This window comes from Bos indicus x Bos taurus, chromosome 2 (assembly GCF_003369695.1).
Source record: "Bos indicus x Bos taurus breed Angus x Brahman F1 hybrid chromosome 2, Bos_hybrid_MaternalHap_v2.0, whole genome shotgun sequence".
Taxonomy (NCBI): domain Eukaryota; kingdom Metazoa; phylum Chordata; class Mammalia; order Artiodactyla; family Bovidae; genus Bos; species Bos indicus x Bos taurus.
This window is the reverse complement of record NC_040077.1, coordinates 81,136,909-81,163,755: the sequence shown is the minus strand read 5'-3', so window position 1 is coordinate 81,163,755 and position 26,847 is coordinate 81,136,909.

The window sequence follows — 26,847 nt, the reverse complement described above, 5'->3', positions numbered from 1 at the left end:
ATATATGCACCCATTGCAGCATTATTTACAATAGGCAAGATATGGAAACAATGTAAGTATACATGGATGAAGAAAATATGACATATACATATGAAATATTGTATATTCAGGTGTAAAAAATGAAATCTTGTCATTTGCAATTACATAGATAGACCTTAAGGGCATTATGCCAAGTGAAATGAGACAGAGAAAGATGAGTAATATATAATCTCACTTATGTATGAAATATAAAAAACAAGTAAAATCAAGCTGAAGATATAGAGAATAGATAGTTGCCAGAGACAAGGGCTGGGAGTGGGAAAAACGGGTGAAGGGTATAAAAAGGAACAATTTTCCAGTTATAAAATAAATAAATCATGGAGATTCATTTATCTATAGCAATGCAACTGTAGTTATTAATACTGTGTTGCATATTTCAAAGTTGTTAACAAAGATCTAAAAAGTTCTCATAACTGGAAAAAGCATTCTGTAACCATAAATGATGACAGATGTTAACAAGACTTATTCTGGTGATCATGTCATACTATCAAATCATTATGCTGCACACCAGAAATTAATATAATGTTGTATGTCAATGTAATTCATGTTTAGCTACAGTTGATTATTAATGCTACTGCAGCTGGCTTACACACTTAAGGGCTACCATCCTTCAATTCAATAAGAATTTCCTTGCTCCCTTTGAAAACAATAATGGCTCAAGAACTTCCTATTTTCCAGAAGTCCTCATGTGGTACCTTATTTCAAAGATAGATTCATGATGGGAATTAAAACATAGGATGACTCCCAAAAAAACCCACAATGCTTTATTACATTGAAAGCTGCATTTATTTGTTGACAGTTTTGATGAGCACTTCTTCAATGTTAATACCATTTACTTGAGCTATAAGATGAAAAAGGCAGAAACTGTGTCCACTCAAAGTTGATGATCAGTTGAGACAAAAGTGAAATTTTCATAAGATTTCATTCAGTATTTATTTAATATATCTCTGCTATTAGTACATAGTACTATGAGATTCAGTTAAAATTTGTTGAGTGAATACATAAATGACTGAATAATAATTTTTTGAGTAGATATTATGACCATGACATTGTGCTAAGCTTTGATGATATAAATGTGATTTAGCTGAGCCCTTCCTTTGAGATGTTTGCAGACTATTGAAGAGGGCAGAATCATAAGCAACAATTTGATGAATATTATAAATAAGTTAATATAGAGGCCCTGGGCCTTCCTAGCTCAGCTTAGAAGATTGAGCAGGGAGGACATATTGGAAAAGCAGAAAAATACCATTAAGTTGAATCTTGAAAAGTAACTGGAATAATAGAGAAGTAAAGGAAACGTGATCCTAAGAGAGGAAAAGGCAGGAACAAACTCAGGTAAGCAATTCACATTATTGGAAAGCACCAGCCATCTTAGTAATATGGGAGCTTAAGGAAGGTGGCTCTCATCTCACACGCTAGTAAAGTGATGCTTAAAATTCTCCAAGCCAGGCTTCAGCAATACGTGAACTGTGAACTTCCAGATGTTCAAGCTGGATTTAGAAAAGGCAGAGGAACCAAATATTGGGATCAAATTGCCAATATCCTCTGGACTATCAAAAAGCAAGAGAGTTCCAGAAAAGCATCTATTTCTGCTTTATTGACTATGACAAAGCCTTTGACTGTGTGAATCACAAGAAACTATGGAAAATTCTGAAAGAGATGGGAATATCAGAACACCTGACCTGCCTCTTGAGAAATCTGTATGCAAGTCAGGAAACAACAGTTAGAACTGGACATGGAACAACAGACTGGTTCCAAACAGGAAAAGGAGTAAGTCAAGGCTGTATATTGTCACCCTGCTTATTTAACTTCTATGCAGAGTACATCGTGAGAAACGCTGGGTTGGAGGAAACACAAGCTGGAATCAAGAATGCCAGGAGAAATATCAATAACCTCAGATATTGAGATGACACCACCCTTATGGCAGAAAGTGAAGAACTAAAGAGCTTCTTGTTGAAAGTGAAAGTGGAGAGTCAAAAAGTTGGCTTAAAACTCAACATTCAGAAAATGAAGATCGTGGCATCTAGTCCCATCTCTTCATGTCAAATTGATGGATAAACAGTGGAAACAGTGGCTGACTTTATTTTTCTGGGCTCCAAAATCACTGCAGATGGTGATTGCAGCCATGAAATTAAAAGACACTTACTCCTTGGAAGGAAAGTTATGACCAACCTAGATAGCATATTGAAAAGCAGAGACATTACTTTGTCAACAAAGGTCCATCTAGTCAAGGCTATGGTTTTTCCAGTGGTCATGTATGTATGTGAGAGTTGGACTTTAAAGAAAGCTGAGCATCGAAGAACTTATGTTTTTGTACTGTGGTGTTGGAGAAGACTCTTGAGAGTCTCTTGGACTGCAAGGAGATCCACCCAGTCCATCCTAATGGAGATCAGTGCTGGGTGTTCATTGGAAGGACTGATGCTGAAGCTGAAACTCCAATACTTTGGCCACCTGATGTGAAGAGCTGACTCGTTTGAAAAGACCCTGATGCTGGGAAAGATTGATGGAGGGAGGGGAAGAGGATGACAGAGGATGAGATGATTGGATGGCATCGCCGACTCAATGGACATGGTTTTGGGTGGACTCCTGTAGTTGGTGATGGACAGGGAGGCCTGACATGCTGTAGTTGATGGGATCGCAAAGAGTCGGACATGACTGAGGGACTGAACTGAACTGAAGGAAGGTGGATAAACTTTGGGGAGAATATAATGAGTCAGGTTTACCCAACTCTCCTGACTACAGTAAGGGACACCTTCTATTTTTGGTGATTTTAAGGAACTTATAAAATATTAGGAACATAGATAAAGCTGGTTTTAATTCCATAATCATAACGTGATAAAATAATATTTATTTAATTTTAGCATATTCAGTGCCTTATAATGTACATCTCTGTATTATATGAATGTATGTATAAAAGTACAGATGCCTATTTTTAACCTATTTTGAAACATACTATACATAATTTGGTGGCTTCCCTGGTAGCTCAGAGGTTAAAGCATCTGCCTGCAATGCAGGAGATCTGGGTTTGATTCCTGGGCCGAGAAGATTCCTGGAGAAGGAAGTGGCAACCCACTCCAGTACTCTTGCCTGGATAACCCCATGGACAGAGGAGCCTGGTGGGCTACAGTCCTTGGGGTCACAAAGAGTCGGACACGACTGAGCCACCTCACTCACTTCTATGTAATTTGGGCATCCCTGGTGGCTCAGATGGTAAAGAATGTACCTGCAATGGAGGAGACCTGGGCTTGATCCCTGGGTAAGGAAGATCCCCTGGAGGAGGAAATGGCAGTCCACTCCAGTATACTTGCCTGGAGAATCTCATGGATAGAAGAACCTGGCAGGCTATAGTCCACAGGGTCGCAAAGAGTCAGACACAACTGATCAACTAAGCACAGCATAGCATACATTATTTAATAGCTTCTTAGCTTACAACATGAAATCTCATTTCATTTTATTAAATATTATTAAAAATAAAGTTTTAATAGCTTTCTATTATATGTGAATATACAGATTTTGATAAATTTATTTTAAAAAAATAAAATTGTTTTATAGTTCAAAATATTGAAATAATAATATCTTACAGCAGTATGTGAACAGTCAACATTAAAACTTTCTGACTTTTTATCTAGAGTCTTCTTTAAGGTCTTCAGCATGAACCATCGAGCATAAAGTTAAGGTCACAGGGCTGTTATCATAATGATCCAGTGTGAGGTAAGGGAAGCCTGTGCTCCCACCTTTAATGGCACCGTTTATTTCAGAGAATATTGAGCATTCTCCAGAGCCAGAAATTGATTAAAAAAATTATACTTTGGCTTCTGGATCTGCTGAAATGATCTCACCTGTTATTTCTAAGCCTTCTGGTATGATCTGGAGATTTAATTTTTAAAATGTGTATCCTTGTCCATGAAAGATTATGCTAAGGCATCAGGGAAGAATGCTGTGTGTATCAGAGAGCAGAATTTAATATTAGTTTTGTTTTGTATATGTTGGTTCTCCTAGCTATTGGTTGTCATAGCTATTGGCTGAAATATTTTAAAGTTGTATGGTAAGAAGAAATGTTTTCTAAAACCCAGTTTATTTGTTGACTAATTTCTTACTATCATTCTCCAGTTTAATATATAAATAAGGAGATATCCCATTCTATTTAATTTTACTGAAGTCTGAAGTAAGTATAAGATATGTGGAATATTTTTTTCTGCTAGCTTTTTGAGAATGGAAGAATCGGATTCTTACTATTAATATAATTTCTAACTGTGAAAGCCTTACTTTAATATTGTGACCAGTTAAGCAAAACCACTTCAAAGAAAAGGAAGATGGTAGGCCCCATCCACTCTCTCTAAACTTTTGTCAGTTAACATTTGTTGTTTTAAAAATTACTCCAAAAACATAATGATTTAAATGACCAACTGCATCACTAGCTCCTGATGCTATGCGTCAACTGGGCAGTTCTTTTCTGGTACAGTTTTTCTTACTCTTGTATGTGCTGTTACTCTGAAGGAGGGAAAAGATTTGATGATCTTGGCTGAGCTCTATCTCATCTCTGGAGCCTCCACCAGGCAAATGTGATGACTCTACTTTCAACATAGTTTCTCAACCGACAACAATCTAACATGGGCTGAGAATAGACGATTCACAAGCCCAGACAAACTTTGAGGGATAGGAAATAGACTCTGCCTCTTCATGGGAGGAACTGCAAAGTAACATTGGAATAAGTATTGATAACTGGGTATCATTTTTGCTTTCTGCCAGTAGCAATGAATCATGTTTATATTTTATCTTAGTATCCTAATTAATTCTTATACCATTCCTGGGTGTTTAGTGGTGTCCGACTCTTTACCACTCTTTGGACTTTAGCCCCCCAGGCTCCTCAGCCCATGGGGTTTTCCAGCCAAGAATAATAGGGCAGGTTCCCGTTTCCTTTCCAGGGGATCTTCCCAACCCAGGGATTGAACCAATGTCTCCTGTGTCTCCTATGCTGTAGGTGGATTCTTTATCCCCTGAGCCATAGGGGAAGGATAAAAATTTTTTTTAACATTTCTCTTTTTTCCAATTACCATGATCAGTGGATATGCATACAGTGGGCATTCTTCTTAATGAAAACAATTTGATAAATTTTTACAGTTAATATATTTCCCTTTTTAAAAGATATTTTCGTAAACCATTTTTAGAGTCTTTATTGAATTTGTTACAACATTGTTTCTGTTTTATGTTTTTGGCCACAAGGCAAGTGTAATCTAAGCCCCCCGAAAAGAAATTGAACCTGCACCTCCTGTACTGCGAGGCAAAGTCTTGACAACTGGACTGCCATCAAGTAACCTCTGCCATCTTCCTTTTTTAAATGATTTTTTAAATGCAGATAATTTTTAGTCTTTATTGAGTTTGTTACAATATTTATTTCCCTTTCAAAAGAAAGAGTGGCAACCATTTGGACCATTATTTCCTAACCAGCAGCGTATATTGTATATCTTCTTTATGTAATGTACTAGGGATGATCACACATGTAACTGACCCATTGTTTCTACCTCTCAGGATAGAGACAATGACAGAAATATTATCCATAAGGAAGATAAGCAAGTTCCATACAACTAGAGGCCAGACTCGCACTCATTAAGCTTCTACCAATGATAATACTTTTACAAATGTGTCTGAAGATATTTTATTAATAGCTTTCCCCATTTCCTCTGTTCTAATTCTTGCTGTAGGTAAATCTATTTTTTCTCTGTAATATCATTTTATATCTTTTTTTTAATGCTATCTTTCCTATAGGGTTTCCCTGGTGGCTCAGATGGTAAAGAATCTGTCTGCAATACAGGAGACCCAGATTCAATCCCTGAGTCAGGAAGATCCCTTGGAGAAGAGAATGACAACCCACTCCAGTATTCTTTCCAGGAGAATTCCATGGACAGAGGAGCCTGGTGAGCTACAGTCCATGGAGTCACAAAGAGTCAGACACAATTGAGCAACTAACTCTTCCTATGTCCCCTTAATTTATTTCCTTTATTTTTACTTATTTTTTGTATTTTCATGGCTAATTATTTTTCAAATAAAAAATAAAACATGTTTAAGAAGTAAAACAAAGAGTTATGTCTGGAAATTAAACCATGCACACTGAAAACAAGTGACATAAACTCTAAAGCTTTTGAAATATCTGTATTCAGAAGCTCCAGAAAGTATCCAGTTAACTCTCCATTCTCAAGGATGAAGCCTGCTTTCTTCACAAAGAAAATCATTTGAACTGAATTAACATTTACTCTTCAATTTATCTTAAATGACTACAAGTGTTGTAGCATATTTTCCCATTTTTCATAGAAATAAATATAAATTTTTGGAAAGATTGGAAATATTCATAATATTCTTTCTAAAAGATTGTGTTCACATTTCCAATAATGATATCTACAGCTGAACATTTAATCCACAATTGGGTTTTTCATTCAGTGGCTTATGATAGCAAATACATCTATCGTTCTAAGTATTATTACGTTTTCCTTGGTATCACAGTCTATTTCATTCAAAGGTTAAATAATCACTGGCAAAAGGACATTGGACAAATGAGATGGTGAAAATCATTTTCCTTGACATTTAGACGTAACAAGCAAAATTCAGTTTCAGTAATCATGATCCATTTAATACCATATTTAGAAGACTGATACGTAATGATTTGTCAACTGGCATTTACGAGCAGAATAAAAGTTTTCTTTCCCTTTTTTAAGGTTCAGGTTGAAGAAATAAAATTTAATTGAGATTAAAAAATAATGCAAAACAGAAAAATAATTTACTGATAATTGAGAAAAATATGTTTCCAAGGGATAATTTGGATTTTTTCCTAGGCAGCTAAGTTTTATAATAAATAAATCAACTGAATTTATTACTGTTCTTAGATACAACATATAAGTTGTTATAATTATACAGAAATTCTTGAAATTTTTACAAACAAATATTATGGTAGTTTGCTTGGAATAGAATTTATTGTTGCTTTTGTTGTGATTCAATTCTACTGAACAGAACAAGATAATAGAAGAATAGTGACAATTAAGTACTACTTCTAACAGTGACATTAAATAGCCATGATTTTAGAGAAATTCTTATCACATCAAAATGTTCCAAGTTATGTGTGAAAATATCTATTACATATGATGAATTGTCAAAATATGTTGGAAATGATTTTAGGTTAGGTTCACAGTGTTCATCATCAATTACTTTTTCCCTTTCATTGAGTTTAGGGCAACTTTTTAAGTCTGGTCAATTGTCTCACATATGTGTCATTGGAGATTACAGGGAAAACACAAGAAATGATAGATTTATAGAAGACTGTCAATACCACAGGAGAAATACAAAGGGGGAAATATGAAAGGATTTGTGGTTGACAAACTGATACTACAGTTACTACATTAAAAAAATTTTCCCATATAATGCTTATATTTACAATCACAAATTCCAGCAGTATATCACTCCTGGATTTATATAATTAAATCCTTCTGCTCACATATGCATTTTTAGACAACTTCCACATTTTAAGGCAATATTATCATGGACATTATTATCTCTTAGTCATAATTTTTTTCTGTAAAATTTCTACAAAATGATCAGAATACCACAGTATTACTGCTATTACTTACCAGTATTTCATAGTTGTTTCCTATTTCTTTACTTGTGTAATTCTTACTCTGACAAAGACTTACAGGATCATCAACTAATACAAAGAAATTAAAATTCTCAGAAGCAAAATTTTGATTTTTGGTGGAATTTAACTGGAGATGTAGATTTGAAAAGACAAATGTATTATTAATTTTTAGGCATTGATTTGGAAACTTGAAAGTACACAATAATTTTGCTGCTACTCTAAAAACCTCCCATCACTTTAAGGAAGCCTGATTCAAGAGCAGTGATAAGAAAGTAAGAAAAAAAATGAAAGTCACATTTGAATTGGATAGATGGATAGTGTTATTCCAGACAGAAAGTCGTGTAAACAAAGGCACAGAGGCGTGAGCTTCTATGACATATCCAGAGAACAGGAATCATCAGGATGACTATAGTGCTGCATATAATTGACAGAAGAAAAACTATTCTAAATAGGTGTTTGGAATATAAGGCAGTATTTTAAAAGTGTACTTAAACATCAAAGTTTGGAGTTTGAGCTTATTTTATATTTAATGGAAAGCACAAAAATCTTGTAAACATGGGATTCAGTTCAGTTAAGTAGCTCAGTCATGTCTGACTCTTTCCAACCCCATGGACTACAGCATGCCAGGCTTCCCTGTCCATCACCAACTTCCAGAGCTTACTCAAACTCATGTCCATCCAGTTGGTGATGACATCCAACCATCTCATCCTCAGTGGGGTTAGACAAACATAATTCAGTTTAGAAAAAAATTTTAAGGGTTACCCTTATACAATACAGAAAAAATAAATTTTAAAGAGATGTAAGAGGTAAGAATGTCATTCAGGCATTTGAAATAGTCAAAATGGAATATTATTAGAATAGAGTCATCAATAGGTCTAATCCAGAACAATGGTACTTAAATCAGTGTGCTCATCAAATATCCTAAAAAGCTTTTTAAAATATGTCTAGTTCCTACTACAAACAGACTAAGTCAATGATAAGACTCCACAGTCTGCAGTGGTAAAAGCTGCCCTTATGGTTCTAATGCAACCAACCAGACACCAGTCTTTATCCCAGCAACTGAGAACCAGTCAACTAGTAACAAAGTAATCAAACAGCAATTTTGGTCTAGGCTGATAAATTGAGAAAGATTGTGAGGCTAAATCTGGGCTTTGTTGGATAAAGAGAGTCAATCAGTGTCACCAGCTGTAAACTCAAGACCATGCACTCTCCTTCTTTTGACCTAGATTAGGACAGCAACTGTGGGAATGGAGAGAGGTTGAATCTGAGAATTTTGAGATAAAATCAGCAAGTCTTAATCAGTAATCAGAAATGGAACCTCTGAAAAAGAGAAGTCAAGGGTGACTGACTCCTTGTTTCTTGTTTACTGGCTTAGACAACTAGTTGGATGATGATAACTAAAAAACAGAATGCATGGGGCATGTCTTGAGAATATCTGCAAGCAAAAACAGAGAGTGGTGTATAAATTAAGTTTGTAGATAGAAGAAGGTGGAGGTAGGCTGCTGTGAGAAAGGATTGATGGAGGAAAGTATTGGAGGAGCTGGAAAGAAATGGGATTAAGAGACCAGTGGAAGGGTTAGCCTTGAAAAGCACACAAATATGTCATCTGACACCAAAAGGAGTGTCAGATACAAAACAATATTATGTATATACATTCAGAGATAAACAGAAAGGAAACTGGGAGATTTCTTCAGAGATTTTGGTACTGAGGTAAACAATTGCTTTACTTAGGGAGATGGTTCTCAAACTTGAGTGTGCTCCAGAATCTCTAGGAGGACTTTTAAAACACATATACCGCCAGACCCCACCCACAGAAATTTTGTTTCAGTATGTCTGGAGCAGAGTATGGGAATTTTCATTTCTAAAATGTTCCTAGGTGAGCCTATTCTCTGCCACACTTGGAACCACTGGATTAGACTATGGGTCAATCAAAGCTTATGCTACTCCCCTCATATCTTTAGATCTTTCAAGTAGGACAAACATTTCAAAATTCACCCAAAAGATGTTCACAGACCTCCACTCTGAAGATACTGATTGCTAAAAATAATTGTTATGATAGTGATTTTGAGGAACACTAAAACAAAGGAGGATGCTAATTTTTTTTTCTCTAAAAGGCAGATAGCAAATATTTTTAACTTTATGGTCTGTGTTGCAACACTCACTTTGCCCTCAGGGAAAGTCCTAGAACGAAAGCTAACCAAGTAGGCATGGTTAGATCCATTAAATGTTTATTTACAAAACCAAGAAAGAAGCTAGTCTGACTTGTGGGATGTTGTTTTATATCCTTATGCTAGGGAATAAAAGGTTAAAAGATCTTTTAGATTCAGTTCAGTTCAGTCGCTCAGTCCTGTCCGACTTTTTGTGACCCCATGGACTGCAGCACGCCAGGCTTCCCTGTCCATCACCAACTCCCGGGGTTTACTCAAACTCATGTTCATTGAGTTGGTGATGCCATCCAACCATCTCATCCTCTGTCATCCCCTTCTCCTGCCTTCAATCTTTCCCAGAATCAGAGTCTTTTCAAATGAGTCAGTTCTTTGCATCAGGTTCCCAAAGTATTGGAGTTTCAGCTTCAGCATCAGTCCTTCTAATAAATATTCAGGACTGATCTCCTTTAGGATGGACTGGTTGGATCTCCTTGCAGTCCAAGGGACTTTCAAGAGTCTTCTCCAACATCACAGTTCAAAAGCATCAATTCTTCAGTGCTCAGCTTTCTTTATAGTCCAACTCTCACATCCACACATGACCAATGGAAAAACCATACCCTTCACTAGATGGATCTTTGTTGACAAGGTAATATCTCTGCTTTTTAATATGCTATCTAGGTTGGTCATAACTTTTCTTCCAAGGAGCAAGTATCTTTTAATTTCATGGATGCAGTCACCATCTGTAGTGATTTTGGAGCCCCCCAAAATAAAGTCTGACACTGTTTCCACTGTTTCCCCATCTATTTCCCATGAAGTGATGGGACCAGATGCCATGATCTTCGTTTTCTGAATGTTGAGCTTTAAGCCAACTTTTTCACTCTCCTCTTTCACTTTCATCAAGAGGCCTTTAGTTCTTCTTCACTTTCTGCCATAAGGCTGGTGCCATCTGCATATCTGAGGTTATTGATATTTCTCCTGGCAATCTTGATTCCAGCTTGTGCTTCATCTACCCCAGCGTTTCTCAGGATGTACTCTGCATATAAGTTAAATAAGCAGGGTGACAATATACAGCCTTGACGTACTCCTTTCCCTATTTGGAATCAGTCTGTTGTTCCACGTCCAGTTCTAACTATTGCTTCCTGACCTGCATACAGTTTTCTCAAGAGGCAGGCCAGGTGATCTGGTATTCCCAACTCTTTAAGAATTTTCCAGAGTTTGTTGTGGTCCACACAGTCAAAGGTTTTGGCATAATCAATAAAGCAGAAGTAGGTGTTTTTCTTGAACCCTCTTGCTTTTTCAATGATACAGCAGATGTTGGCAATTTGATTTCTGGTTCCTTTGCCTTTTTTAAATCCATCTTGAACATCTGGAAGTTCATGGACAATTGAAGCCTGCCTATTCTCCAGGCCAGAATACTGAAGTGGGTAGCCTTTCTGTTCTTCAGGGGATCTTCCCAACTCAGGGATCAAACCCAGGTCTCCCATATTGCAGGCAGATTCTTTACCAGCTGAGACACAAGGGAAGCTTTTTTGGTTAGTATGTTAGGTAAATTCTCAGTATGACATTCAAGTGGACATACTACTCTAACTTATGGAAGGTGGAGATCAGATGCTAAAGTAAGCCATGAGTACAGGTTAATACAAAATGAGAATGGAAATATAATCACAATTATATTTATCAGTTTCAACAGAAAAGAAACTTAAAAGTAACAAAGTAGAACCAAAAGAATGCCAATTCTGGCAAAACATTACCCAGGAGTAGATGAGGTGTAAAAGAAAATGTGTTATTTTAGGCAAGTTTTTGAGAATCAAGGTAAGAATATTTAGGAATCATTCTCCTTATGTAATTCATTGTGAGTTCTCATAACATAAGGAATGAGTTTAGAATGGAGATTAGCAAACATGGACAAAGGACCAGTGAGAAACAAATGTGCCTTGGATTGAAATGAGAAAGATGAGAGAGTGAAAAGCATAGCTGAAAACAAGGCTGCTTCTTTGGTGAGAGATTAATAATTCTGGAGTTTGTGGAATAGAGATTGAGAAACAGGCAGGATAGAGGATATTGAGAAACAACTTCGAATAGAACTCTATGAATAGAATTTGAGACACAAGCCTCAAATAATATGTTCATTGTTAGCTCTCTTTAAGGAATTTATTAACATTAGATATACTTAATTTTGTGAGCATTGGGTAACTAATCTGAGCAAGATTATGGAAAGTGTAATCTACTACATTTTGGTAGAGAAAGTATAACATCTCTAAATGAGAGACTAATCCAGGCAGAGAAAATCCAAACTTAATTTAGAAATTGAATATATCTAAAGTAGTTCAATTAAAGGGGTATTAATATTTTTGAGGAGCTGACACTGAGCATCTTTAATTTACTAACTAGATGTGACTATAGGATACCAACTAAAAAGCATCTAGATGCTTATTAAGGGAGTATGCCTAAAATAAAATGGTTTATTATACATTTAAAAATTTTATTTTGACTATAATAGCATTTACTCCACATTATATAGCTTTGTAATTATGAACATGCCAGTTTTATTGTATAAGCATAACTTCAAAAATTATTATTTTAGAGATTTTGCTTCCCAGACTAGACAATTCATTGGCTGCTAATTGACTACAATGTCAGGAAGATTCCCTGGAGAAGGAAATGGCTACCTTCTCCAATATTCTTGCCTGAAGAATTCCATGGACAGAGAAGCCTGGTGGGCTACAGTCCATTGGGTCACAAAGAGCTGGATACTACTGAGTGACCTAACACTTTCACTTCTCTTTTCCTTTCTTTTTCCAGTCACCTGAAAAATAGCAAAACGAAATAATAAAGTTATTAGTCTTTTCTGAGAGAATTTAATTATCAAGTTAAGAACTACCTTAAACCTTCAAGTTGTGATAGATAACAAAACTCTATTATACCAGCTAACTTTTCTGCATACTTTACTGTCAGAATATCTATTGCTATAGAACAAATGTTATACCTAAAAGACTTTTTATCCATGTATTGTTATTTTGTTTGAATAATAAAGTACACTTGAGTTGGCTGGTTAATTATTACAATTGAGATGTATCTAAGGATAATAAATATAATAATATCAAATAAATTGCATTCAGGGTTATGTGTGAGATTTTGTTTATATATACTCATAATTTGTTAGTTTGATTTTATTCATTTTAACCAAAAAGAAATCAATAGAGCTGTTGTTTTATTTTTGCCTTAGCTTTATGGACCAGTAATGATCAATTACATTTAATACATTCTTTGTAATACAGATTACATTGTTTGAAATGAACAAAAATCACTCAATTCCATAATATCCTATTGGCAATCTATTACAGATAAGTTTAGGAATGAAAATAATACTATGAAAGACATATCTTTGCTTACATGTCACCATCTGGTTTCCTTCATTTTGTCTGTTTTTATTCCTCTCTTCTTTCATTGTGCCATTTTTCTTGATTTTCCTCCTTATTTTTGGTATGCTTCTGCTACTGCTAAGTCACTTCAGTTGTGTCTGACTCTGTGTGACACCACAGACAGCAGCCCACCAGGCTCCCCCATTCCTGGGATTCTCCAGGCAAGAACACTGGTTTGGATTATAATAATCAGTAATAAAACCCTGAAGTGGTGTGGCATTGTTATAATATTTTTATGGAAATCAATTATGAACTCAGACACACAGAAGTAACACAGAAAGTAAGTTTGACTGCTCTTTTGTTTGTCAGGGTAGCTGAGTTAAGTTAAAGCAACCTTAGCTTGTTTGCTAAAAATTATCATTGCTCTCAGTGGAGCTAGAAATACAATTAATTTAAGATATGGAAAGCTGTGTTTCCAGAGACTATATAAGCTCTCCTAATACCCTGAATATTGAAAACATACACATTCATCCATATCAGAAGATTTCTCCCTCTCTGTTTATTAGTATACTAATAAGATACTATGATATTGAGAATTTTACAGTAGCTTTGCAAAGGTCATGTATGTACAATGAGTATACCTCAAATTGCTATCATATCCTTTAGTCATCTAAGCAGACAGATACAACTTCTGTTCATTTTTCTAATCTTTCTTTTAACTATTCAAAATTTACTTTTGCATTAGCATTCTGGCACTTGAGGGAAGGAGAAGAGAATACAAATAATGGTTCACTAGCATTTCACAGAGAAGCCTAAATATTTAGAGACAAAAAAACATTTCTTCAAGAGTAATTCATGATTTTATAAGAAAAAGATGCAGCTCCATTGTCAACGTTTTTATCTTCTTTTTAGAACAGTAATAAATATTTAAGCAATATATTTAAATATTTTATGTTGTGTTATTGGTATATTGTGTCAAGTATTATATAACCAACAGCATATACAGCCAAGACTCCTGAATGGCATAAGAAAGGAACCTACCAATTGTTTCACTGCCTGGTTGAAATAACATAGAACAAGAGGCATGCACAAAGCAGAGGTGTGTGTGGGGGGTGGATCTTGACAATATAAAATGAGGAATAATATATTTGCTCCATGCTTTCCTCACGACTTCTCTCCTCCTTCCTTGTGGTCCTTCTTCTTCCCTCTAAATGATTAAGTCCATGTCTTTGGTGATGGAAATAGAGGGCACAGTTAAGTATATCAGGTTAAGCTGAGTTGGAAAACATCCAAGACAGCCAGAGATAACAGATCAGGAGCATAAATCCTAGACAGTCAGAAGACACAGCATAGCGAGGTATGACAGAACCAGCATCAGTAACAATGCTCCATGCCAGTTGAAGCTTAAGGAAGTCTTCTAGCTTTTTCCAATAACTCCCTTTCATCCTCAGTCTTCCCAGACCAGAGACTGACTCAGGTGAAATTTGACCATCCCCTGAGGACTCTTCTTCCTGAGGTTCCTTTGTGGCTCAGATGGTAAAGAGTCTGCCCACAATGGAGGAAACCTGGTTTCCATCCCTGGGTTGGGAAGATCACCTGGAGAAGGAAATGGCAACCCACTCCAATACACTTGCCTGGAAAATCCCATGGATGGAGAAGCCTGGCTGGCTACAATCCATGGGGTTACAAAAAGTCAGACACGACTGAGCGATTTCACTTTCACTCTGAGGACACTAGGTTTCTGGTTCAGTCTTTTCCAAGAGAAAGATTCTCAAATACTCATGATGTATCAAGATTGGGCAGTAAGTTGATAATAGTCCCTGTACACTAATCAATGTAACTTACATTCCAAAATTACACCTCTCTTATTTTTATACATAAGATGAAAAACTAATTTTATTTTGAGGCTTATGGAGTCTGACTCCATTACCCTCTCCTATTCCATTTCTATTGATCTATTCTTGATGATTACCAAACTTTTAGACAGATCCCTCATATATTAATAACTTTAGAAAATGGATTTTGTTTTTCCACTCCTGTGAATCTATTGTGTCATTCACATTATGCCTACCATCCCCACACACGATCCATCCCTCTCCATGAGTAAGAAGTTGCTTCAGTTTATTTTCAATTACTTTTCTTAAATGTACTACTCTAGAGCCAAACCTAGAATTTGTTACTAGTGAAAACTATACCACCTATGAAATTATAGTTTTAAAACCCACCTGACTATGACTAACTTTTCTAGTTCATTGACTCAGTTAGTTCCACTGATGAATTTCTTCTCCCATTCATGTCCCTGACCTTACCACTTTTATATACCACCCATTAGTCTCTCCTTGGATTTACTTTCCTCTTAAAATAGCCTTGATTTTGTGTTATATCATACCTACTTTTGCAAATTCTTTTAATTCCTTGACTCTCTCTCCTTCCATTTTAACTGTACTAAACATATATCATTGTATACTTCTATACTCACATAAACATAATTGAACTTCCCTGAAGAAAATTATAGAATAACTATGTCTAATTTTATTTTTCTAAGTCACATTTGCTGAGCTGACTTAGATTTATATAAAATATATAATTACATAAAGTAAAATTCAGGAGTATTATTCTATGATTTTAACAAGCACATATGTATGTGGGCAACTACCCCAGAATCGAGATATGGAAAATTCCCTGTTGTTCCTTTGTTGTCAATCATCTTCTTTCACTACCATCTCTTGGCAAGCAACTGAGAGAGAGAGTATACCAACTGGCAATAGTCTGTGTGTATATATATATATATATACACACACACACACACATATATATCTGACCCATGAACTGCAGAAAACAGCCCAGGAAGCCAAACCCTTGTGGCTGCAAGTCCAGAACAGCCAAGACTCATCAATAATTACTAGACTCCCCAATTTTTGCCTTTTCATTCAATTTAGGGCTGAGCAGAGAAAGTCACACTTGTTCCTGTAATGAATCACATAGAATTCCAACTAGTAGTTAGCCTTCCTCTGGCTCCTGAATGCCAAAACCTCCAATCAAGGCATACCTGAATCCACCTCTTCCCACTGCACATATGTCCAACTTCTCCTCCTGCAATGCGGGAGACCGGAGTTCCATCCCTGGATTGGGAAGATCCCCTGGAGGAGAAAATGGCAACCAACTCCAGCATTCTTCCCTAGAGAATTCCATGGACAGAGGAGCCTGGCGGGCTATGGTCCATGGGACCATAGAGTTGGACACGATTGAGTGGCTAACACGCACATGCATATGTCCTCAGTTTGTCTGACTTTTTGTGACCCCATGGACTGTAGCCCACCAGGGTACTTACCCTAGAGAAATAGAAAATTAGTTCCCATAAAATTTTGAACACATATGTTCATGTCAGTTTAATTCACAGTGGCTGAAAAAGGAAAACAAGCTAAATGTCATTTATCTGTGATAACTCTGTATGATGTATTCAGCTCAGTTCAGTTACTCAGTCATGTCCGACTCTTTGCCACCCCATGAATCACAGCACGCCAACCTCCCTGTCCATCACCAACACCCGGAGTTCACTCAAACTCATGTCCATCGAGTCGGTGATGCCATCCAGCCATCTCATCCTCTGTCTTCCCCTTCTCCTCCTGCCCCCAATCCCTCCCAGCATCAGAGTCTTTTCCAATGAGTCAACTCTTCACATGAGGTGGCCAAAGTATTGGAGTTTCAGCTTCAGCATCAGTCCTTCCAATGAACACCCAGGACTGATCTCCTTTAGGATGGACTTGTTGGATCTCCCTGCAGTCCAACTTATGATGTATTACTACTCAGCAATAAAAGAAACAACAATTAGTACAGCTATTGATGTGATATCTTGTATAAATCTCAAAGACATCATATTGGATTAAGGGGAATGAGAGGAGAGGCCAATCTTGATGAGTTACATACAATATGGTTCCACTTTGTAATAATTCAAAGGTATCTGCTGTGAAAGATTAGTAGTAAACTAGTGATATCTGAATAAGTCAGTATATCATAGTATTGTACTACTGTCAATCTCCTGGTTTTGATTATAAGTGATGATTTTGTATATTTTCATTAATGGAGGCTAGATGGTTAGAATTTTCCGTACTTTCTATGTCTTCAACTCATTACTTATGTCTTCAATTATATAAAAATCAAAAGTTTTTTAAAAATATTATTGTATTGTTTAGATATTTATCATTCTCAATTTGTCCCCTATTTATAGTGTCAGGCAGTTCAGTCACTCAGTCATGTCTGACTCTTTGGGACCCCATGGATGCAGCATGCCAGGCCTCCCTGTCCATCACTAACTCTCGGAGTTTACTCAAATTCATGTCCATTGAGTCGGTGATGCCATCCAACCATCTCATCCTCTTCCATCACCTTCTCCTCCCACCTTCAATCATTTCTAGCATCAACGTTTTTAAAATGAGTCAGCTTTTCACATCAGGTGGCCAGAGTACTAGAGTTTCAGGTTCAGCATCAGTCCTTCCAATGAATATTCAAAGCTGATTTCCTTTATGATGGACTGGTTGGATATCCTTGCAGTCCAAGGGACTCTCAAGAGTCTTCTCCACCACCACAGTTCAAAAGCATCAATTCTTCGGTGCTCAGCTTTCTTTATAGTCCAACTTGCACATCCATAAATGACCACTGGAAAAACCATAGCCTTGATGACATGGACCTTTGTTGGCAAAGTAATCTCTCTGCTTTTTAATATGCTGTCTAGGTTGGTCATGACTTTTCTTCCAAGAAGAAAGCGTCTTTTAGTTTCATGGATGCAGTCACCATCTGCAGTGATTTTGGATACCCAAAAAATAAAGTCTCTCACTGTTTCCACTGTTTCCCTATCTATTTGCCATGAAGTGGTGAGACCAGTGCCACAATTTTAGTTTTCTGCAATTTGAGCTTTAAGCCAACTTTTTCACTCTCCTCTTTCACTTTCATCAAGAGGCCTTTAGTTCTTCTTTGCTTTCTGCCATAAGGGTGGTGTCATCTGCATATCTGAGGTTATTGATATTTCTCCCATCAATCTTGATTCCAGAATGTGATTCATCCATCCCAGTGTTTCTCTTTATGTACTCTGCATATAAGTTAAATAAGCAGGGTGACAATATACAGCCTTGACATAATCCTTTCCCTATTTGGAATCAATCTGTTGTCCCATGTCCAGTTCTAACTATTGCTTCCTGACATGCATACAAATTCTGAAGAAGCAGGTTAGGTGGTCTGATATTCCCATCTCTTTCACAATTTTCCACAGTTTGTTGTGATCCACACAGTCAAATAATTTGAAAAAGTCAATAAAGCAAAAATAGATGTTTCTCTGGAACTCTCTTGCTTTTTTGATAATCCAGCGGATGTTGGCAATTTTACTCTGGTTCCTCTGCCTTTTCTGAATCCAGTTTAAACATCTGGAAGTTCATGATTCATGTATTGTTGAAGGCTGGCTTGGAGAATTTTGAGCATTACTTTACTAGCATGTGAGATGGGTGCAATTGTGTGGTAGTTTGAGCATTCTTTGGCATTGCCTTTCTTTTGGATTGGAATGCAAATTGAACCTTTTCCAGTCCTGTGGCCACTGTTGAGTTTTCCAAATTTGCTGGCATATTGAGAGCAGCACTTTCACAGCACCACCTTTTAGGATTTGAAATAACTCAACTGGAATTCCATCACCTCCACTAGCTTTGTTCGCAGTGATGCTTCCTAAGGCCCACTTGACTTCACATTCCAGGATGTCTGGCTCTAGGTTAGTGATCACACCATCGTGATTATCCGGGTTGTGAAGATGTTTTTCGTACAGTTCTTCTGTGAGGTCTTGCCACCTCTTCTTAATATCTTCTACTTCTGTTAAGTCCATACCATTTCTGTCCTTTATTGAGCCCATCTTTGCATGAAAGATTCCCTTGGTATCTTTAATTTCCTTGAAGAGATCACTAGTCTTTCCCATTCTATTGCCTTTCTCTATTTTTTGCACTAATCATTGAGGAAGGCTTTCTTATCTCTCCTTGCTATTCTTTGGAACTCTGCATTCAAATGGATATATTTTTCTTTTTCTCCTTTGCCTCTTGCTTCTTTTCTTTTCTCAGCTATTTGTAAGGCCTCCCCAGACAGCCATTTTGCTTTTTTGCATTTCTTTTTCTTCAGGATGGTCTTGATCCCTGTCTCCTGTACATGTCATGAACCTCTGTCCATAGTTCATCAGGCACATTGTCTATCAGATCTAGTCCCTTAAATCTATTTCTCACTTCCACTGTATAATCAGAAAGGATTTGATTTATGTCATACCTGAATGGACTTAGTGCGGGCGGCTGCAACTGGTGCACTTAGAGTGACCGAGAGGAGCTACCCCACGTCCGAGGTCAGGGGCAGAAGCCAGGAGGACCCCATGCCTGAGGGGTGGTGGCCAAGAGGAGTTAACCCACGTCCGAGATCAGGGGCAGCAGCTGAGAGTGCCAGGCTGTGACGGCACAGGAACGGCAGAGAGGAGCTACCCCAGTCCGAGGTCAGAGGCGGCAGCTGAGAGGATCTACCCCGCGTCCAAGGTCAGGGGTGGAGATAGGGAGGAGCTACCCCACGCCCAAGGCCAGGGGTGGCGACCGGAAGGAGCTACACCACGCCCGAGGCCATGGATGGAGGCCAGGAGGAGCTATCCCAGGGCCGAGGCCAGGAGCAGCTGCAGAGAGGAGCAACCTCAAGTCCTAGGAGTGGGGCTGTATGGGCACCGGAGGGCCTAGAGGAGCTATTCCACATTCAAGGTCAGGACGGGCGGTGGTGAGGAGATATCCCTCGTCCAAGGTAAGGAGTAGTAGCTGCGCTTTGCTGGAGCAGCTGTGAAGAGATACCCCATGTGCAAGGTAAGAGAAACCCAAATAAGAAGGTGGGTGTTGCAAGAGGGCATCAGAGGGCAGACACACTGAAACCATACTCACAGAAAACTAGTCAAGCTAATCACACTAGGACCACAGGCTTGTCTAACTCAATGAAACTAAGTCATGCCCATGTGGCCACCCAAGACAGGTGGGTCATGGTGGAGAGGTCTGACAGAATGTGGTCAACTGCAGAAGGGAATGGCAAACCACTTTAGTATTCTTGCCTTGAGAATCCCATGAATAGTATGAAAAGGCAAAATGATAGGATACTGAAAGAGGAACTACCCAGGTCAGTAAGTGCCCAATATGCTACTGGAGATCAGTGGAGAAATAACTCCAGAAAGAATGAAGGGATAGAGCCAAAACAAAAACAATACCCAGCTGTGGATTTGACTGGTGATAGACACAAGGTCCGATGCTGTAAAGAGCAATATTGAATAGGAACCTGGAATGTCAGGTCCGTGAATCAAAGCAAATTGGAAGTGGTCAAATAGGAGATGGCAAGAGTGAACGTCAACATTCTAGGAATCAGCGAACTAAATTGGACTGAAATGCGTGAATTTAACTCAGATGACCATTATATCTACTACGGCGGACAGGAATCCCTCAGGAGAAATGGAGTAGCCATCATGGTCAACAAAAGAGTCCATAATGCAGTATTTGGATGCAATCTCAAAAATGAAAGAATGATCTCTGTTCATTTCCAAGGCAAACCATTCAATATCACAGTAATCCAAGTCTATGCCCCAACCAGTAACACTGAAGAAGCTGAAGTTGAACGGTTCTATGAAGACCTACAATACCTTTTAGAACTAACACCCAAAAAAGATGTCCTTTTCATTATAGGGGACTGGAATGCAAAACTAGGAAGTCAAGAAACACCTAGAGTAGCAGGCAAATTTGGCCTTGGAATATGGAATGAAGCAGGGCAAAAACTAATAGAGTTTTGCCAAGAAAACGCACTGGTCATAGCAAACACTCTCTTCCAACAATACAAGAGAAGACTCTACAAATGGAGATCACCAGATGGTCAACACCAAAATCAGATTGATTATATTCTTTGCAGCCAAAGATGGAGAAGCTCTATACAGTCAACAAAAACAAGACCAGGAGCTGACTGTGGCTCAGACAATGAACTCCTTATTGGCAAATTCAGACTGAAATTGAAGAAAGTAGGGAAAACCAGTAAACCATTCAGGTATCACCTAAATCAAATCCCTTATGATTAAACAGCGGAAGTGAGAAATAGATTTAAGGACCTAGATCTGATAGATAGAGTGCCTGATGAACTATGGACGGAGGTTTGTGACATTGTACAGGAGACAGGGATCAAGACCATCCACATGGAAAAGGAAGGCAAAAAAGCAAAATGGCTGTCTGGGGAGGCCTTACAAATAGCTGTGAAAAGAAGAGAAGCGAAAAGCAAAGGATAAAAGGAAAGATATAAGCATCTGAATGCAGAGTTCCAAAGAATAGCAAGAAGAGATAAGAAAGCCTTCCTCAGTGATCAATGCAAAGAAATAGAGGAAAACAACAGAATGGGAAAGCCTAGAGAATTCTTCAAGAAAATTAGAGCTACCAAGGGAACATTTCATGCAAAGATGAGCTCAATAAAGGACACATGGTATGGACCTAACAGAAGCAGAAGATATTAAGAAGAGATGGCAAGAATACACAGAAGAACTGTACAAAAAAGACCTTCACGACCCAGATAATCAAGATGGTGTGATTACTCTCCTAGAGCCCAACATCTTGGAATGTGAAGTCAAGTGGGCCTTAGAAAGCATCACTACGAACAAAGCTAGTGGAGGTGATGGAATTCCAGGTGAGCTATTTCAAATCCTGAAAGATGATGCTGTGAAAGTGCTGTATTCAATATGCCAACAAATTTGGAAAACTCAGCAGTGGCCACAGGACTGGAAAAGGTCAGTTTTCATTCCTATCCCAAAGAAAGGCAATGCCAAAGAATGCTCAAACTACTGCACAATTGCACTCATCTCACACGCGAGTAAGGTAATGCTCAAAATTCTCCAAGCCAGGCTTCAGCAATACGTGAACTGTGAACTTCAGGATGTTCAAGATGGTTTTAGGAAAGGCAGAGGAACCAGAGATCAAATTGCCAACATCCATTAGATCATGGAAAAAGCAAAAGAGTTCCAGAAAAACTTCTATTTCTGCTTTATTGACTATGCCAAAGCCTTTGACTGTGTGGTTCACAATAAACTGTGGAAAATTCTGAAAGAGATGGAATACCAGACCACCTGACCTGCCTCTTGAGAAATCTGTATGCAGGTCAGGAAGCAACAGTTAGAACTGGACATGGAACAACAGAATGGTTCCAAATAGGAAAAGGAGTACGTCAAGGCTGTATATTGTCACCCTGCTTATTTAACTTATATGCAGAGCACATCATGAGAAACGCTGGGCTGGAAGAAACACAAGCTGGAATCCAGATTGCCGGGAGAAATATCAATAACCTCAGATATGCAGATGACATCACGCTAATGGCAGAAAGTGAAGAGGAACTAAAAAGCCTCTTGATGAAAGTGAAAGTGGAGAGTGAAAAAGTTGGCCTAAAGCTCAACATTCAGAAAACGAAGATCATGGCACCTGGTCCCATCACTTCATGGGAAATAGATGGGGAAACAGTGGAAACAGTGTCAGACTTTATTTTGGGGGGCTCCAAAATCAATGCAGATGGTGACTGCAGCCATGAAATTAATAGAAGCTTACTCCTTGGAAGAAAAGTTGTAACCAACCTAGATAGCATATTGAAAGGCAGAGACATTACTTTGCCAACTAAGGTCCATCTAGTCAAGGCTATGGTTTTTCCTGTGGTCATGTATGGATGTGAGAGTTGGACTGTGAAGAAGGCTGAGCACCGAAGAATTGATGCTTTTGAACTGTGGTGTTGGAGAAGACTCTTGAGAGTTCCTTGGATTGCAAGGAGATCCAACCAGTCCATTGTGAAGGAGATCGGCCCTAGGATTTCTTTGGAGGGAATGATGCTAAAGCTGAAACTCCAGTACTTGGCCACCTCATGCAAAGAGTTGACTCATTGGAAAAGACTCTGATGCTGGGAGGGATTGGGGATAGGAGGAGAAGGGGACGACAGAGGATGAGATGGATGGATGGCATCACGGACTCGATGGACATGAGTCTGAGTGTACTCCGGGAGTTGGTGATGGACAGGGAGGCCTGGCGTGCTGCGATTCATGGGGTCACAAAGAGTCGGACATGTGAGTGACTGAACTGAACCTAATGGTCTAGTGGTTTCCCCTACTTTCATCAATTTCAGTCTGAATTTGGCATTACGGAGTTCATGATTTGAGCCATAGTTAGCTCTTGGTCTTGTTTTTGCTGACTGTATAGAGCTTCTCCATCTTTGGCTGCAAAGAATATAATCAATCTGATTTTGGTGTTGACCATCTGGTGATGTCTATGTGTAGTGTCTTCTCTTGCATTGTTGGAAGAAGGTGTTTGCTATGCCCAATATTTTCTCTTGGCAGAAGTCTATTAGCCTTTGCCCTGCTTCATTCTGTACTCCAAGGCCAAATTTGCTTGTTACTCCAGGTATCTCTTGACTTCCTCCTTTTGCATTCCAGTCCCCTATGATGAAAAAGACTTTTATTTTGGATGTTCATTGTAGACGGTCTTGTAGGTCCTCATAGAACTGTTCAAGTTAGTTCATCTCTTCAGCATTACTGATTGGGGCATACACTTATATTACAGTGATATTGAACAGTTTGCTTTGGAAACAGAGATCTTTCTGCAATTTTTGTGATTGCACCCAAGTACTGCATTCCAGAGTCTTTTGTTGACTATAATGTCTACTCCATTTCTTCTATGGAATCTTGCCCACAGTAGTGGATATAATGGTCATCTGATTTAAATTCACTGATTCCAGTTCATTTTAGTTCAATTATTCCTAAAATGTTGACGTTTACTCTTGCCGTCTCCTGTTTGACCACTTCCAATTTGCCTTGATTCATGGACCTCACATTCCAGGTTCCTATGCAATATTGCTCTTTACAGCATAGGACCTTACTTCCATCACCATCACATCACCAACTGGATGTTGCTTTTGCTTTGGCCCCATCTCTTCATTCTTTCTGGAGTTATTTCTCCACTGATCTCCAGTAGCATGTTAGGCACCTACCGACCTGGAGAGTTCATCTTTCAGTGTCCTATCTTTTTTCCTTTTCATGCTGTGCATGTGTTCTCAGGGCAAGAATACTGAAGTGGTTTGCCATTCCCTTCTCCAGTGGTGAGCGGCGGCTCTGCAGCTCTGGAGCTGCCAAGAAGAAATACCCCATGTGCAAGGTCAGGATCAGTGGCTGTGCTTTGCTGGAGCAGCCAATAAGAGATATCCTACATCCAAGGTCAGAGAAACCCCAGTAAGACCCCATTCCCAACAGAGATGCTCAGAGGGCTCAAACAAAGCTTTTATGCACCAGGACCCAAGGACCCCACAGAGACTGAGACAGAACTATGTTTGAGCATCTCCTGTGGAGGTATAGGTCAGCAGTGGGTTACCACAGGGAAAGAGGCTCTGGATGCAGAAGGCTTGGGTATGGCATAAGCCCCCACTGTAGAGCTGTCGGAACTTACACAGGACTGGGAAATAGACTCTTGGAGGGCACAAACAGAACCTTGTGCACCAGGACCCAGGTGAAAGGAGCAGTGACCCCACAAGAGACTGACCCAGACTTGCCCTTGAGTGTCCAGGAGTCTCCAGTGGAGGTGTGGGACGGTGGTGGCCTGCTGCAGGGTTGGGGGCACTGAGTGTAGCAGTATGTGCATGGGATCTTTTGAAGGAGGTCACCATTATCTTCATTACCTCCACCATAGTTTGGCCTCAGGTAAATAGCAGGGAGGGAATACAGCTCCACCCATCAACAGAAAATTGGGTTAAAGATTTACTGAGCATGGCCCCATCCATCAGAACAAGACCCATTTTCCCCCTCAGTCAGTCTCTCCCATCAGGAAGCTTCCATAAGCCTCTTATCCTTCTCCATCAGAGGGCCAACTGACTGAAAACCATAACCACAGAAAACTAACCAATCTAATCACATGGACCACAGCATTGTCTAATTCAATGAAACTGTGAGCCATGCCGTGTAGGGCCACCCAAGACGGGTCACGGTGGAGAGTTCTGACCCGGCCGTCTTGGGTGGCCCCACATGGCATGGCTCATAGTTTCATTGAGTTAGACAAGTTATCTAAGAAAGGATTCATAAATGTTTGCTTTCTTAAGTTTCTCCATGCTTGAAAAGGTCTTTCACCTTACTTTATATCAGATAGCAAATTTGGCTAAGCATAATATTTTGTTCTTGTTTAGTCACCAAGTCATGTCTTACTCTTTTGTAGTTCACCAGTCTCCTCTGTCCATAGGACTTCCCAGGCAAGAATCCTGGAGGGGATTGTCATTTCCTTCTCCAGGGGATCTTCCTAACACAAGGATTGAACCCTTGTCAGGGTTGGCAGGCAGATTCTTTATCACTGAGCCACCAGGGAAGCCCTAGGTCATAGTATATTTGCCATAGAGAACAATTAATATTTAGTTGTCTTCTATTATTGAGCATGGCCTCGGAAAGATCTGAGAATGAGATGGGATGGATTTTCCCCCTTAGAACCATTTATTTTTCTTCACCAAGATTTTAAAAATTAATGTTATTAAATGTAGTACTGCTTCTTTTATTTTGTATTCTAACTGTCAGAATACCAAATTTCCTTTTACTTTATTGCCTGTATCTTTAAGGTTTCTCCAATTATTTTAGTTTCTCTGGTATCTTTGTTTATCAAAAATCCATTTTCTGTAATAATTGCTTCTATTCTGTAACTCGTTGTTTTTAATTTATTTATTAATTCCAAAATGGAATGATTTCGGTCCTCAATATGTTTCAACATGTTTGAAAGCTCTCATGGAGTTTCATTTTGAGTGCCTCCTTAACTGGATTCTTGTTGTTTTAATTTAGTGTGAAAGAACTCAGTGAAATGTGTTTTTGTGTGTTTAGTTATATTTCCAACTTGTGTGGAATCGTTCTTGGTTTCATTTTAGTCAGTGATCTTTTCATAGAACTAAGACATCTATTGCTGTCTTTGGTAGACAAGGTCCAGGCCTTTCTCTAAGCTGCTGCTCAGCTGTGGGAGCACTGTTACCAGAGAGTTTCCACTTGTCAGTGGCTTCAGGATCTGACTCAGCTACAGAGAGCTGTCTCATTAGAGAACACACTCTCTGCATGGAGGCCACCATCAATAGCTGAGAGGAGTAGGAGAGTAAATGGATGGCTATTTGTGTACCATATAGGGGACAGGTCTAATGGACAAAATGTACTTCAGATATCCACACTGAAGGGATTATTTGCGAGATGCACCAGGGTTCAATTTCTCTGTTTTCCCGGTCCTAATTCCTCTTCCTTCCTTTCATATCTTACACCTCAAAAACCATCTTGGCATTTGCTTCCATGTACTCAACTTGTGACAGTAATTTTGGTTCATTTTTTAAATTTATCTCCACTAGTTTACTAACATAATTATATAATTTTATTAATTCAATATTTATTGCTTACATAATATCAGTCATGAAAATAAACATTAAGCTATGTAAGATGGTAAATTCATCTTTTTTTTTAGCTGCATCAGGTGTGTGTTATCTTCATTTTACCTGCTTAGTTTCCTATGTGCTAACCACTAATTCAGTCCAGACACTAAAGTATAATTATCCATTTCCATTTTAAACATGTTCAAATAAAAGAAATAATTATGATTTTTCTAAAATATGATCTATACTTATGTCTGGG